Here is a 17,055-nt window from a genome sequence, read left to right as displayed (position 1 = left end):
AATAATGCTGTATAATAGACTGTATTTATATTATTCACATGTGAATAATGCTGTATAATAGACTGTATTTATATTATTCACATGTGAATAATGCTGTATAATAGACTGTATTTATATTATTCACATGTGATTAATGCTGTATAATAGACTGTATTTATGTTATTCACATGTGAATAATGCTGTATAATAGACTTTATTTATATTATTTACATGTGAATAATGCTGTATAATAGACTGTATTTATATTATTCACATGTGAATAATGCTGTATACTAGACTGTATTTATGTTTTTCACATGTGATTAATGCTGTATAATAGACTGCATTTTTATTATTCACATGTGAATAATGCTGTTTAAAAGACTGTATTTATGTTATTCACATGTGAATAATGCTGTATAATAGACTGTATTTATGTTATTCACGTGTGAATAATGCTGTATAATAGACTGTATTTATATTATTCACATGTGATTAATGCTGTATAATAGACTGTATTTATGTTATTCACATGTGAATAATGCTGTATAATAGACTTTATTTATATTATTTACATGTGAATAATTCTGTATAATAGACTGTATTTATGTTATTCACATGTGAATAATGCTGTGTAATAGACTTTATTTATATTATTCACATGTGAATAATTCTGTATAATAGACTGTATTTATGTTATTCACATGTGAATAATGCTGTATAATAGACTTTATTTATATTATTCACATGTGAATAATGCTGTATAATAGACTGTATTTATGTTATTCACATGTGAATAATGATGTATAATAGACTGTATTCATATTATTCACATGTGAATAATGCTGTATACTAGACTTTATTTATGTTATTCACATGTGAATAATGCTGTATAATAGACTACATTTTTATTATTCACAAGTGAATAATGCTGTATAATAGACTGTATTTATGTTATTCACATGTGAATAATGCTGTATAATATACTTTATTTATATTATTTACATGTGAATAATGCTGTATAATAGACTGCATTTATATTATTCACATGTGAATAATGCTGTATAATAGACTGTATTCATATTATTCACATGTGAATAATGCTGTATAATAGACTGTATTCATAGTATTCACATGTGAATAATGCTGTATAATAGACTGTATTTATATTATTCACATGTGAATAATGCTGTATAGAAGACTGTATTTATGTTATTTACATGTGAATAATGCTGTATAATAGACTGTATTTATTTTATTCACATGTGAATAATGCTGTATAATAGACTGTATTTATATTATTCACATGTGAATAATGCTGTATAATAGACTGTATTTATATTATTCACATGTGAATAATGCTGTATAATTGACTGTATTTATATTATTCACATGTGAATAATGCTGTATAATAGACTGTATTTATATTATTCACATGTGATTAATGCTGTATAATTGACTGTATTTATATTATTCACATGTGAATAATGCTGTATAATAGACTGTATTTATATTATTCACTTGTGATTAATGCTGTATAATAGACTGTATTTATGTTATTCACATGTGAATAATGCTGTATAATAGACTTTATTTATATTATTTACATGTGAATAATGCTGTATAATAGACTGTATTTATGTTATTCACATGTGAATAATGCTGTATAGAAGACTGTATTTATGTTATTCACATGTGAATAATGCTGTATAATAGACTTTATTTATATTATTTACATGTGAATAATGCTGTATAATAGACTGTATTTATGTTATTCACATGTGAATAATGCTGTATAGAAGACTGTATTTATGTTATTCACATGTGAATAATGATGTATAATAGACTGTATTTATGTTATTCACATGTGAATAATGCTGTATAATAGACTGTATTTATATTATTCACATGTGAATAATGCTGTGTAATTGACTGTATTTATATTATTCACATGTGAATAATGCTGTATACTAGACTGTATTTATGTTATTCACATGTGAATAATGCTGTATAATAGACTACATTTTTATTATTCACATGTGAATAATGCTGTATAATAGACTGTATTTATGTTATTCACATGTGAATAATGCTGTATAATAGACTGTATTGATATTATTTACATGTGAATAATGCTGTATAATAGACTGTATTTATGTTATTCACATGTGAATAATGCTGTATAATAGACTGTATTTATATTATTCACATGTGATTAATGCTGTATAATAGACTGTATTTATGTTATTCACATGTGAATAATGATGTATAATAGACTGTATTTATATTATTCACATGTGAATAATGTTGTATAATAGACTGTATTTATATTATTCACATGTGAATAATGCTGTATAATAGACTGCATTTATATTATTTACATGTGAATAATGCTGTATAATAGACTGCATTTATATTATTCACATGTGAATAATGCTGTATAATATACTGTATTTATATTATTCACATGTGAATAATGCTGTATAATAGACTGTATTTATATTATTCACATGTGAATAATGCTGTATAATAGACTGTATTTATATTATTCACATGTGAATAATGCTTTATAATAGACTGTATTTATGTTATTCACATGTGAATAATGCTGTATAATAGACTGTATTTATGTTATTCACATGTGAATAATGCTGTGTAATAGACTGTATTTATATTATTCACATGTGAATAATGCTGTACAATAGACTGTATTTATATTATTCACATGTGAATAATGCTGTATAATAGACTGTATTTATATTATTCACATGTGAATAATGCTGTATAATAGACTGTATTTATATTATTCACATGTGAATAATGCTGTATAATAGACTGTATTTATATTATTTACATGTGAATAATGCTGTATAATAGACTTTATTTATATTATTTACATGTGAATAATGCTGTATAATTGACTGTATTTATATTATTCACATGTGAATAATACTGTATAATAGACTGTATTTATATTATTCACATGTGAATAATGCTGTATAGAAGACTGTATTTATGTTATTCACATGTGAATAATGCTGTATAATAGACTGTATTTATGTTATTCACATGTGAATAATGCTGTATAATAGACTGTATTTATATTATTCACATGTGAATAATGCTGTATAATAGACTGTATTTATATTATTCACATGTGAATAATGCTGTATAATAGACTGTATTTATATTATTCACATGTGAATAATGCTGTATAATAGACTGTATTTAAGTTATTCACTTCTGAATAATGCTGTATAATAGACTGTATTTATGTTATTCACATGTGAATAATGCTGTATAATAGACTGTATTTATATTATTCACATGTGAATAATGCTGTATAATAGACTGTATTTATATTATTCACATGTGAATAATGCTGTATAATAGACTGTATTTATATTATTCACATGTGAATAATGCTGTATAATAGACTGTATTTATATTATTCACATGTGAATAATGCTGTATAATAGACTGTATTTATATTATTCACATGTGAATAATGCTGTATAATAGACTGTATTTATATTATTCACATGTGAATAATGCTGTATAATAGACTGTATTTATATTATTCACATGTGAATAATGCTGCATAATTGACTGTATTTATATTAATCACATGTGAATAATGCTGTATAATAGACTGTATTTATATTATTCACATGTGAATAATGCTGTATAATAGACTGTATTTATATTATTCACATGTGAATAATGCTGTATAATAGACTGTATTGATATTATTTACATGTGAATAATGCTGTATAATAGACTGTATTTTTGTTATTCACGTGTGAATAATGCTGTATAATAGACTGTATTTATATTATTCACATCTGAATAATGCTCTATAATAGACTGTATTTTGTATTATTCACATGTAAAAAATACCCAAGTGTTTATTGTCTATTGTGAGCGAACTGTGGTGCTGAATTTCCCCCAGGGATCAATAAAGTACTTTCTATTCTATTCTATTCAATTGGAATGAACATATCACAGTCCTCGTGTATGATGAACATGTTATGGATCATGGATCAAAATGCATCCTTTGACTTGTTTCTTGAAAGTTCTCTGCGCGGGACAACACATTTGTCGGTGTAACAACTTCCATGCATTGCTGCTGGTGAAGGCCACAGCAGAAGATCATTAGAGCCGCGCTCTGCTTTCGTCTTCCCGCCAGATGGCCTCTTAATGAGCCCACGCTGTCACCCTTTCATCCACGCCAGGCAAGGAGGAGGAAAAATAGCCTTCGCAAACACCAACAAGGTCACAATGAAGCGCTCAGCAGATGCACAAACGTGCGCGGTAACAGCTCCATTTACGTGCTCCGTCACTGAACGAGCGCCATCAAAACGACAATCCTGCCCCGTTCAACAGGACGCCGACGCGTGTGCGTGAGAGTCATTTCCCACGCAATTAACATCCGAGCGGCCTTTTCATTAACGGCAGCTTTCAAACGCGGTCTGGCCTTGCGGAGGAAGAATGTTTTCCTGCACGGCCTTGTGAGGATGAACGCTGACGTTAATCTGGAACATTCAGAGGCAGCTTTTAAACATCCTCTAAACAAAAAGGTCTAATTCATCCTTATTTCATTTATTACCACAACGCTTTCCGCCCGTCACCATTTAGGAACATTTGTACGCACGTACAACACTTAAAACCTTCAGCATGTCAGCATGTGGGATTATATTATGGAATGGATGAAGCAAAGAAATCAAACAATGTACTAGGGCTGTACGGTATACCGGTACTAGCATAGTATCGTGGTACTAATGAATCAAAAACAGTACTACACTCTGTTTGAAAAGTACCGGTTTCCATTTTATTTATTTTTTTAACGGGCATGACGTGGTGACATTGCTGGTTTTAAGAGCAGGGGAGCATGTTCGGCAGCGCACACACACAGAGTACTTACAAGCAGACGCAGTGTGTAGACAGAAAAGGGAGAACGGACGCATTTTGGTGTAAAAAGTAAAGATAAAGGTGAAGTTATAACACTGAAACACCCTCAGGAAGTGCTGCTTTAAGACATGGCTAGCTAGCTAACATCCATCCGCAGTCGGCAGTGTTTTAGCTACTTCTAAATCACTAATCCTGGCCTCCATGGTGACAAATAAAGTACGTTTCTTACAGGTAACATTATCACTGGAGGACGAGGAATAGCTAAACATGCTTCACTACACACCGTAGGAGGATACAATAGCTCACCGGCGTCACCGCTAACAAAAGATAGCACTCCTGAATGTAAACAAACGGCATCCACTGTAATGATACCAAGTACAAGAGTGCATCTAGTTGATACTACTATGATTACAACAATTTTTTTTATCGTCACATCTTTTTTCATTCTTTTTAATGTATATTATGTTTATAAAGTCAGGAAATATGTCCCTGGACACATGAGGACTTTGAATATGACCAATGTATGATCCTGTAACTACTTGGTATCGGATCGATACCTAAATGTGTGGTATCATCCAAAACTAATGTAAAGTATCAAAGAAGAGAAGAACAAGTGATTATTACATTTTAACAGAAGTGTAGATAGAACATGTTAAAACAGAAAGTAAGCAGATATTAACAGTAAATGAACAAGTCGATTAGAAATAATTTTTTACAGTTTGTCCCTCATAATGTAGACAAAATAATAGGTACATAAATGACACAATATGTTACTGCATACGTCAGCAGACTAATTAGGAGTCTTCGTTTGTTTACTTACTACTAAAAGACAAGTTGTCTAGTATGTTCACTGTTTGATTTAAGGACTAGATTACAATAATAAACATGTTTCATGTAGATTTGTTGTTCAAATAAAGACAATAGTGCCATTTTTTGTGGTCCCCTTTATTTAGAAAAGTATCGAAAATATCGAAATACATTTTGGTACCAGTACCAAAATCACCATCCATTCATTTTCTAGATAACCTTATTTATCTCACCATATGAAATACTTCGCTAATTATTATTTATGTTTATTGTTATTACTTATGGAGTATACTGTCAATAAACTGAGAACAGGAAGTGAACAAAAGTGTTAGCAACTGCTATTTCAAGGAAAAATTAAATAAGCTCCGCTTCTTCCTACTCCTTTTCGAACATGTTGAATAGAGGAACTGGAAATTGTGATGCATCATGTTGTATGCATGTTGGAAATAAACACAAACTCAACTCAACTCGTGCATTTTTCCAACAACCTTTTGATTAGGGCTTATTTAGCGGTGCGCTCTATAGTCCGAAAATCAGACTATGGAGCGCACCGCTTTATAAGCCGCACCCACTAAATTTTAGAAGGAAAATACATATGTAGATAAAATTAAAAAAAACATATGTTGATAAAATATCTCGTTTGAATATTTGCTACTACCACCAAGATCTGCACCCGCGGCGACTCCACCCGAGCTGTTTTCATATATAGGCCGCACCCGACTATAAGCTGTAGCTACATGTTTAACAAGGTAAACCTTGCCAAGTGATAAGAAAGCGTGTGTTTTTCACAACGATTATTATCAAGACTTAGGTCAGGCTGATTAGAAAAATACATGCTCACCAAATATAGGGCAAAATGACACCGTGCTAAAATAAGTTCATAATGAAAAAGTAATAACATCCGAATCCGAATCCGAATCCGAATAGTTTTATTGCCATTGTTTGAGAACGGGTTCACAAACTAGGAATTTTTCTTGGTGCAATTGTGCAACATAAAACACATATGACACAGAATAGGTAATAAAATGAGCTGTAACTGAGCTATCAGATCTTGTTATTGTTCATGTGCCTGATGACCGAGGGGAAAAAACTGTTCAGGTGGCGGGAGGTGTGGGTCTGGATGGACCGTAGTCTCCTGCCTGAGGAGAGAGGGGAGAATAGTTTGTGTCCAAGGTGAGAAGAGTCAGCTGTGATCCGACCCACACGCCTCCTGGTCCTGGAGGAGAACAGGTCCTGGAGGGGTGGGAGTTTGCAGCCAATAACCTTCTCAGCAGCACGTACCGTGCGTTGCAGTCGATGCTTGTGGCGCCGGGGAACCACACAGTGATGGAGGAGGGGAGAATGGACTTGATGATGGGCGAGTAGAACTGCACCAACACCTCGGTCGGCACCTTAAGTTTCTTCAGCTGCCGCAGGAGTTCGTGGTTCGACTGTCCGAGACAATCTTCCCCAGCCACACGTGCTGTCTTCTGTCGGTCAGGGAGTCATTGATCCAACTGCAGAGGGAGTCGGGCACGCTGAGCTGGTAGAACTTGTCTCGTAGCAGTCCAGGGAGGATGGTGTTGAAGGCAGAGCTGAAGTCCACAAACAGGATCCTGGTGTAGGTTCCTTTGGAGTCCAGATGCTCCAGGATGAAGTGGAAGGCCAGGTTCACTGCATCATCCACAGACCTGTTGGCTCTGTAGGCGAACTGCAGTGGGTCCAGGAGGGGGCCGGTGATGTCCTTGAGGTGGGGCAGGACCAAGCGCTCAAAGGACTTCATGACCACAGACGTCAGCGCCACCGGCCTGTAGTCATTAAGTCCTGTGATTCGTGCTTTTTTGGGGATAGAGAAGATGGTGGATCTCGGTCGGCACCTTAAGTTTCCTCAGCTGCCGCAGGAAGTACATCCTCTGCTGGGCCTTCTTGATGAGGGAACTGATGGTCAACTCCCACTTGAGGTCCTGGGTGATGGTGGTGCCCAATAAACAGAAAGAGTCCACGATGGATACGGGGGTGGGAGAGTCAATCAGGGTGAGTTGGGATGGTGGGGCTGTGACTTTCCTGAAGTCCATAATCATCTCCACTGTCTTCTGGGCGTTCAGCTCCAGGTTGTTGAGGCTGCACCAGGACGTCAGCCGGTCCACCTCTCTCCTGTAGGCGGACTCGTCGCCATCCGAGATGAGCCCGATGAGGGTGGTGTCGTCTGCAAACTCGAGCAGCTTTTCGGATTGGTGACTGGAGGTGCGGCAGTTTGTGTAGGGAGAAGAGCCAGGGGGAGAGTACACAGCCCTGAGGAGTACCAGTGTTCGTGGTCTGACTGTCTTCGGTCCGTCAGGAAGTCATTGATCCATCTGCAGAGGCACGCTGAGCTGGTAGAACTTGTCCTGTGGCAGTCCAGGGAGGATGGTGTTGAAGGCAGAGCTGAAGTCCACGAACAGGATCCTGGCGTAGGTTCCTGGGGAGTCCAGATGCTCCAGGGTGAAGTGGAGGGCCAGGTTCGCTGCATCATGTTTCTTGAACTGTAAATTCCTTTTAAGTGCAAATTAAAATACCAATTCACCACTTTAGTCATCATTTTGGCGCTTAAGAGACTTCTTCTGTTTGTTTGATATTGTCATTACTACCGCAAGTGGTGGAAAAGTGTATTACAACTGAGTACCGCTGCGGCCCATACGGACCACAGCTGAGAAACAGGTATGTTTTGGTGGCCCCAAAATGGGTTAAGAATCACTGGTGTAGACCACATCCTGATACTATTCATGGTGTAGACCACATCCTGATACTATTCATGGTGTAGACCAGTGGTCCCCAACCTTTTTGTAGCTGGGGACCGGTCAACGCTTGAAAATGTGTCCCACGGACAGGGGGGGGTTTCATAAAGAAATACAATCATGTGTGCTTACGGACTGTATCCCTGCAGACTGTATCGATCTATATTGATATATATATAATGTATATATTGTGTTTTTTATGTTGATTCAACTAAAAAAAAACAAAAACAAAAAAAATATTTTTAATTTTTTAAATTTTTTTATTTCTTGCGCGGCCCGGTACCAATCGGTCCGCGGACCGGTACCGGGCCTCAGCCCGGTGGTTGGAGACCACTGGTGTAGACCACATCCTGATACTATTCATGGTGTAGACCACATCCTGATACTATTCATGGTGTTGTTACTCTCTAAATGTATCGAGCCGCCCTTCCCCATTCACATTTAAGAGCTCTAGCTTAGCAGTTAGCATGACTTCTTGTATTCTCCTATATTAGCTATTGCTCGTCCTCTAGTCTTCCGGTGGTAATACTACTTGTTAGAAACGTTGTTTATTGTAGAGGCGAGGATGAGTGATTTAGAAGTGACACTGTGGAGGGACATTAACCTCCCGACATTACATTGTGCGCTAGACGCACATTTTTCATCGACATGCATGATCAAGATATGACAATAGCATTAAAAGCTCTGACATTTATTTTGTACATCGTCTCTGTCGCGAAATCCTACTCGCATACAACAGCCTTATCGATTTCAGAAATAATGCAAATCCAGTTAATGCTAACAGAATTTTAAAAAATACACATTTTATAGTCAATATGGTTTTAAAATGCAGAAATCTGTGAAATACAAATCATTAATTTAATATTTAGGATCACTTGTGTCTTTATTAATGACAGCCAAGAAACGTTTCTCACTTTGCTTATCTAAGTGCTGCCACTCACAACTTTCCTCGGCCCCCCGTCGGCTTATTTTGCGGTCATATCCAATTAAAAAGGTTGTCCAAACACGGAGTTATGCGCTGCACTCAAACGCCTCATCACATGTACTTGGCGACTTTCTCGTTAAATCTGCCAACTTTGCCACTCCTCTAAGGGACATGAATCATAGTCTTTGGATCAAGTCTACTGCCTAACAAAGCAGTACAAAATGGGATTAAAGTTACAGAAAACAACTCGAAATCAACAGAAGAAAGTTCATTTGCAGTTCGAATCATACTTAGCATTTCTTTAAACCCACTTTTTATTCCTCGCTTCTACGCCATCCATTGCGATCAATTATGCAAATGAGGTTTTCCAGTGACTTCCAGGACAGCCAATAGCTACTTTCCAGGGGCCGACAGCCCTGGGAGCAACAGGTCTTGACAGGTCCTGCTGTGACACAAAGAAAGGAGACAAAGTTGTTCATTGTTCTGCGTGCACTCTGTGAACAAAAAAAGCAAACACACCCACATCATAAAAAAAAAAAAAAGGATGATTGAATCATTCCCAGGCCGTAATCTGGGTAAAGACACGTTTATAGAAAGAGCACAATTTGTACACGAGGCCATTCAAAGTGATTTACAGAAAATTAAAAGAAGGCAAACATCAAAATAAAATGAAAGCTACAAGCAGCGTTAAAAAAAGACCCTCTGGGTTTTACTCAATTTCAATCAATCAATGTTTATTTATATAGCCCTAAAACACAAGTGTCTCAAAGGGCTGCACAAGCCACAACGACATCCTCTGTTCAGAGCCCACATAAGGGCAAGGAAAAACTCACAACCCAGTGGGATGTCCATGTGAATGATTATGAGAAAACTTGGAGAGGACCACAGATGTGGGTGACCCCCGCGCCCCCTCTAGGTCGAGACCGGATGCAATGGACATCGAGTGGGTCTAGCATAATATTGTGAGAGTCCAGTCCATAGTGGATCTAACATAATAGTGAGAGTCCAGTCCATAGTGGATCTAACATAATAGTGAGAGTCCAGTCCATAGTGGATCTAACATAATAGTGAGAGTCCAGTCCATAGTGGGGCCAGCAGGAGACCATCCCGAGCGGAGACGGGTCAGCAGCGCAGAGATGTCTCCAACCGACTCTGGACAGCCAGCACTTCATCCATGGCCACTGGACCTGTGCCCCCCCTTCCACAAGGGAGAGGAGGCAGAAAAGAAAAGAAACGGCAGATCAACTGGTCTAAAAAGGGGGGGGGGGGGGGGTCTATTTAAAGGCTAAAGTATACAAATGAGTTTTAAGATGGGACTTAAATGCTTCTACTGAGGTAGCATCTCTAACAGTTACCGGGAGGGCATTCCATTGTACTGGAGCCCCAATGGAAAACGCTCTATAGCCTGCATACTTTTTTTGGGCTCTGGGAATCACTAATAAGCCGGAGTTCTTTGAACGCAGGTTTCTTACATATGGTACAATACAATCGGCAAGATAGGATGGAGCTAGACCATATAGTATTTTATACGTAAGCAGTAAAACCTTAAAATCACATTTTAAATGCACAGGAAGCCAGTGCATTTAAGTTGGTTATGGTTATAATGTGGTTCATCACGGAGCGCCAGTTCTGCTTACCAAAAGTGGCCCACTCGGCTCACTGCATTTACTGACATTTTTTAAAAAATGCCAGGAATACCAGACCATCTGGAAGGAAGTTACAACTGCTATAATTGTCCACCACAAGGGGGCGATGTTGTCAATGTGTAGTCATGATCAGTTCCCGACCTCAAAGCCTAACATTAGTCTGGAACGAGATCAGAGTGAAATAACGAGAGTTTGACAGTCGATGGCGAGGAGCGGTTTTCGCTGCCAGGCTCCGCCCACCCCTGGGTACGAACCCATCTGGCACGTCACGGCGCCATCGTCATTTGTACCAATTTTGATGAAGATCTAAATTTGTGGAGCCCAGTTATGAATGTGAAAAGTTCTGCAGCGATCCACCATATCAAAGTGTGGCGTCATGGTTTTGGCCTAAGAATGACCGGCGGAAACCAAGATGGCCGACTTCCTGTTTGTTTTCGAATGTAGGTTTTTGAGTCTTTTACGTGCGTCTGGTCATGATTGACGTCACTGCCGATTTGCGTGACGATATGTGAATCTGGGGCGAGGGGCACCATTTTTTTTTATTTCTAAAGATGCCGCTAGAGAGTACATTTTTTAGGTTCGGGTTCAGGACTCCCAATACAGCCGATTTTTTGCTAATTTTCTAAGGCCTTCGAAAATATTATGGAATTGGGAGAATAATAATAATTATTATTACATAATAAAGGGCCCTAATAATCATAATTCATATACAAATAAAACAGTTTGGATAAAATACTTTCAGTTTTCATGTGCACAGTTAAGTAAACCTGTTTTCAGCCTGAGTTTGAACATGGCCAGTCTTTAATCATCCCTCACATCTTCTGGAAGACTATTCCAGATTTTGGCAGCATAAAACTGAAATGCAGTCCCACCAAGTTTGGTCCTGAATCTGGGCGCTCGCAGGTGACCACCCTGAGGTTCTCAGAGGCTCGAGATGGTTCATATGGCTCCATCTCTAACAAGTCTGAGATGGAGCTAGATCCACGGTCTAGCTCCATCCTATCTTGCTGATTATATTGTACCATGTGTCCCGGCAAGAAATCTGCGTTCAAAGAGCTCCGGTTTATTAGTGTTTCCCCGAGCCCAAAAAAAGTCTGCGGGCTATAGAGCATTTTCCAGTACTCTGGAATGTCCTCCTGGTAACAGTTAGAAATGCTACCTCAGTAGAAGTTCTGCCCCCCCTCTCTTTCGTGGAGAGGGGGGGCACATATTCGATGACCACAGATGAGGCGCTAGCTGTCCAAAGTCGGGACCCAGGGTGGACAACTCATCTGTGCATCAGTTGGGGACGTCTCTGCGTTGCTGACCTGTCTCCACTCAAGATGATCTCCTGCTGGCCTCCCTATGGACTGGATTCTCAATATTATGTTAGATCCACTATGGACTGGACTGTCACACTACTATGCTAGATCCACTATGGACTGGACTCTCACAATATTATGTTAGATCCACTATGGACTGGACTCTCACACTATTATGTTAGATCCACTATGGACTAGACTCTCACACTATTATGTTAGATCCACTATGGATTAGATTCTCACACTATTATGTTAAATCCACTATGGACTAGACTCTCACAATATTATTCTAGATCCACTATGGACTGGACTCTCACACTATTATGTTAGATCCACTATGGACTGGACTCTCACACTATTATGCTAGATCCACTATGGACTGGACTCTCACAATATTATGCTAGATCCACTATGGACTGGACTCTCACACTATTATGTTAGATCCACTATGGACTGGACTCTCACACTATTATGCTAGATCCACTATGGACTGGACTCTCTCACAATATTATGCTAGATCCACTCGACGTCCATTGCACCGGTCGCCCGGGGGGGGAGGGGTGGAGGGGATCTGAGCTGAGGACGTCGTTTTGGCTTGTGCAGCCCTTTGAGACACTCGTGATTTAGGGCTATATAAGTAACTTTGATTAAAACATTGACTTGTACACAAGGAGACTTGTTTTTTAAGTCTATTCTCTGAGCAACAAAAAGTCAGTGTGGTGACCTAAGCACTGGCCTAATATGGTCTTACTTCCTGGTTCTAGTCAGGACTCGAGCAGCAGCAGCATTCTGGATGTACTGCAGCTGCTTTAGAGTTTGTTTAGAGAGTCCAGTGAGAATAACTGCCGGAGACCAATACATGGATTAGTCTTTCTCAGTCTGATTTAGACATTATTCTCCTGATTTTGGAAATGTTTTTCAGGTGGTAAAAAAGCTGATGTTCTGCACTTAATGTGGACACTTTCTATTCTTCACAGAGACAGAGTCTCAGTAAGACTAAAATAATGATTTTTGGTAACAGTAGAAGAGAAAGTCAATTACAAATACAAATAGACAGAGTAGACATTGAAAGGGTGAAAGAAAACACATTGCGTAAATCTGAGAAAAGTGAGTTGAATCTGAGAAAAGCGGTTAAATCTGAGAAAAGAGTAAAAATCTGAGAAAAGCGAGTACAAATCTGAGAAAAGAGAGTACAAATCTGAGAAAAGCGAGTACAAATCTGGGAAAAGCGAGTAAAAATCTGAGAAAAGAGTAAATATCTGAGAAAAGCGAGTACAAATCTGAAAAAAGCGAGTTAAATCTGAGAAAAGAGTAAAAATCTGAGAAAAGCGAGTACAAATCTGAGAAAAGCGAGTAAAAATCTGAGAAAAGCGAGTACAAATCTGAGAAAAGCGAGTTAAATCTGAGAAAAGAATAAACATCTGAGAAAAGCGAGTACAAATCTGAGAAAAGCGAGTACAAATCTGAGAAAAGCGAGTACAAATCTGAGAAAAGCGAGTACAAATCTGAGGAAAGCGAGTTAAATCTGAGAAAAGAGTAAACATCTGAGAAAAGCAAGTACAAATCTGAGAAAAGCGAGTAAAAATCTGAGAAAAGCGAGTATAAATCTGAGAAAAGCGAGTACAAATCTGAGAAAAGAGTAAAAATCTGAGAAAAGCGAGTACAAATCTGAGAAAAGCGAGTACAAATCTGAGAAAAGAGTAAAAATCTGAGAAAAGCGAGTACTAATCTGAGAAAAGCGAGTACAAATCTGAGAAACGCGAGTACAAATCTGAGAAAAGAGTACAAATCTGAGAAAAGCGAGTACAAATCTGAGAAATGCGAGTTAAATCTGAGAAAAGCGAGTTAAATCTGAGAAAAGAGTAAACATCTTTGAAAAGCGAGTAAAAATCTGAGAAAAGCGAGTTAAATCTGAGAAAAGAGTAAAAATCTGAGACAATGGAGTTAGATCTGAGAGTCTACCTGCTAGAGAATAACTTTGACATTGGGTAGAAACAGACTGGGAGCCAACACCATTCTCTGCTGGATTTGTAAATAAAACCTGCCATCAAAAGACGTGTTGCCTGCACGCTCATTTGAAGAAATTGGTCATATCTTCACAAAAACTCATCTTTGTGGCGTTCTTTTTCCACTTTGCAAGTCTATAAAAGCTTTGATTGATGTAGTATCTCTTCCAGCAGCAAGGAGTTGACCCGCTGACACGGCCCACCGACACTTTGTTGTGCAAAATGTCCTCAGCTCACCTCATTAGTCCAACAAGTCCTGTGAGGAGCGAGCACGCAGCAGTAACAGCCTTAGGCTTTTTTTTAATCATGTGACCTGTGGTGACCGGCTGTGTGGCCACAAATTAGCGTCGCCCGGGCCCGGAATATTATTTGGATTCAGTTTTCCCAGCATGCCGCTGTCATGTTACCCGGTGCCTAATTCCATCTAATTGAGTAACGACAACAAGAGCACATGGCGGGACCACCGCGGCAAGGTCGAGTCCAAACAATCAGCGGCTTCACGCAGGGAAACTGAGTCAAACCTGCACGAAGCACGGAGCACACAGCGGGCCGCCTTTTCAAACCCAATAAATCTTGTCCCCACGCGAGTGGACTGACCCCAACGCGAGTGGACTGACGCTGACTGACTCAACAACTGCTCGGCTCCACTTGCTCACAATTTTTGTATTGTGAATAATACATGAATTTGACTATTTCATTGATTGTTACATATACGCACACTAAAAATAAAACTGTAGATTTTACAGTAAAATACGGGTCACTTGAATTTTACCTGTAAAAAGAGAATCAGTTCCACTATTATTTTACGTAAAAACTGTCAGCTTAGTTGCCATACTTTTACTGTAAAATTTACGATGGTTTTTACAACATATTACTGTAACTCAGGGGTGTAAAACGTGTTTTCATTTTAGGCCTTCTTGAGAGGCCTAAAATAACAGCAAATAATACATATATTTGCCTGCGCATTTGATTATTTCATGACATATTTTTCGGGACATCAACAACGCCCGCTAAATTTTTGAGGAAACTTTTTTTTTTTCCATTAGCCACACCTGACTATAAGTCGCGGAAATATACAGTGCAGAATGTGTTATTTACACACAAAGAGATCTTATAAATGTTTATTTACATACCTTAATTGTTTCCAAACAGTGTCTGTAACACGGCAGTAAAACAGCCGATCAAACAAAACAGAAGTCATCGTCATGGAGCTGGAAAAGCCAGCTCAGCTAAACAGACTCAATAACTCCACGGTGACGTTATGGGGGAATTTGCCGAGGATTTTGTGAAACTGAAACAATACAAAAATAATGCTAATACTAACACAGGCCCTCGTAAACGTGTTAGCATATTAGCTAATGCTAAGGACGCAAGCGTCATTACATTTTGATAGCAAGTAGAAATATGCATGAGAACATAGTAAGTGAGAATTGTTTTAGTTATATTGCAAAATGTTGATTGGAGTGATGAAGAATCCATACGAGTAGAAGACTGAACGACACTTCGGTTGAAAAAAACAAAAAAAAACACTGCCGGTAAATGGAAGGACATTGCAGCACCTGAAGTGAGCAAACTCGTCCAAAAGATGGCGCCGTACCACAAACAATAAAACATAAACTAAAAATCCATAAATTAGCCGCTCTGTCTGGTGTAAGAAAACAGTAGCGGTTATCGTATGGAATTTAAGGTAGATTTTTTACATACGCTGTCAAAACAGATCAGTGGGCAGTAATTTGCAATCAACTATTCTGTACAGTCTTCTTTGTCTAACATTTACGGTGAATGGAACAAACAGTATCACTGTTTTTTAAGGGGGGGAAAATTGCAGGTCTACTGTAAAATGTAGGGTGTTTTTTACAACAGAGTCGGGAAGGGATTCATACGGCCCCATTCCTGGGTGATCATTTCGCAAGGCAGTCTGCTGAAAATGATGGAAAGCACCACTCTCCATCGCAACTGACACTGTGGTCAAAGTTGTAACAGTCACAAACCACATTTTAAGATATTTAACAGTCTACTGCCATCTGGTGGCCAAAGTGGATAGTCTTTGGCATCCGTCCGTCGACGTGAGACGATGGAGTAGCTCCGTTTTGTGTCTCGTCGGCACCTGTGAGAGTGGCTAAATGGTAAATGGGTTATACTTGTATAGCGCTTTTCTACCTTTTTTTAAGGATTAAATAGCCCAACCTGCGAGTGGCAGTCTCTGGTGTACTTGGTGCAGATGTAGGATTGTCGCTTCTCTTCCGTCTTGTACTTCTTTCTGCAAGAGCCACATGTCTCGCATCTTTGTATGTCCGGACACCGCTCCCAAGGCTGATGCCAGGCTGCACGGTCGGCAGCGAGGCACCCCCAATAAGTCTTTGTCTTTCTCGCAAAGAAGACGTAGTCGCCCAACCGATCGTTTGCTTTCCACGAGTTTGCCACACAGTCGGTCCTTTGGGATGCGTCCGGGTTCCATCCCTCGGACACGACCAAGCCAGCGTAGGTGTCTCTCACCGGGGTCGGTGAAGACGCTGGTCAACCCAAGTTGTTGCAGGACTTCCGTGTTTGGCACCTTGTTCTGCCAGCGAATGTTCAGGATGTGCCAAAAGGCATCTTAAGAGGAAGCTGTCCAGTCCCCTCTCCAGCCTCGCGTAGGCGGTCATTGTCTCGCTGCTGTAGAGGAGTGTGCGAAGCACGCAGTTCTCCGTGAGACAAGGGTTGTTCCGGACTCTAGGGTGTAGTTTC

The sequence above is a fragment of the Entelurus aequoreus genome, linkage group LG22 (assembly GCF_033978785.1).
Source record: "Entelurus aequoreus isolate RoL-2023_Sb linkage group LG22, RoL_Eaeq_v1.1, whole genome shotgun sequence".
Classification (NCBI taxonomy): domain Eukaryota; kingdom Metazoa; phylum Chordata; class Actinopteri; order Syngnathiformes; family Syngnathidae; genus Entelurus; species Entelurus aequoreus.
This window is presented reverse-complemented; position numbering follows the sequence as displayed.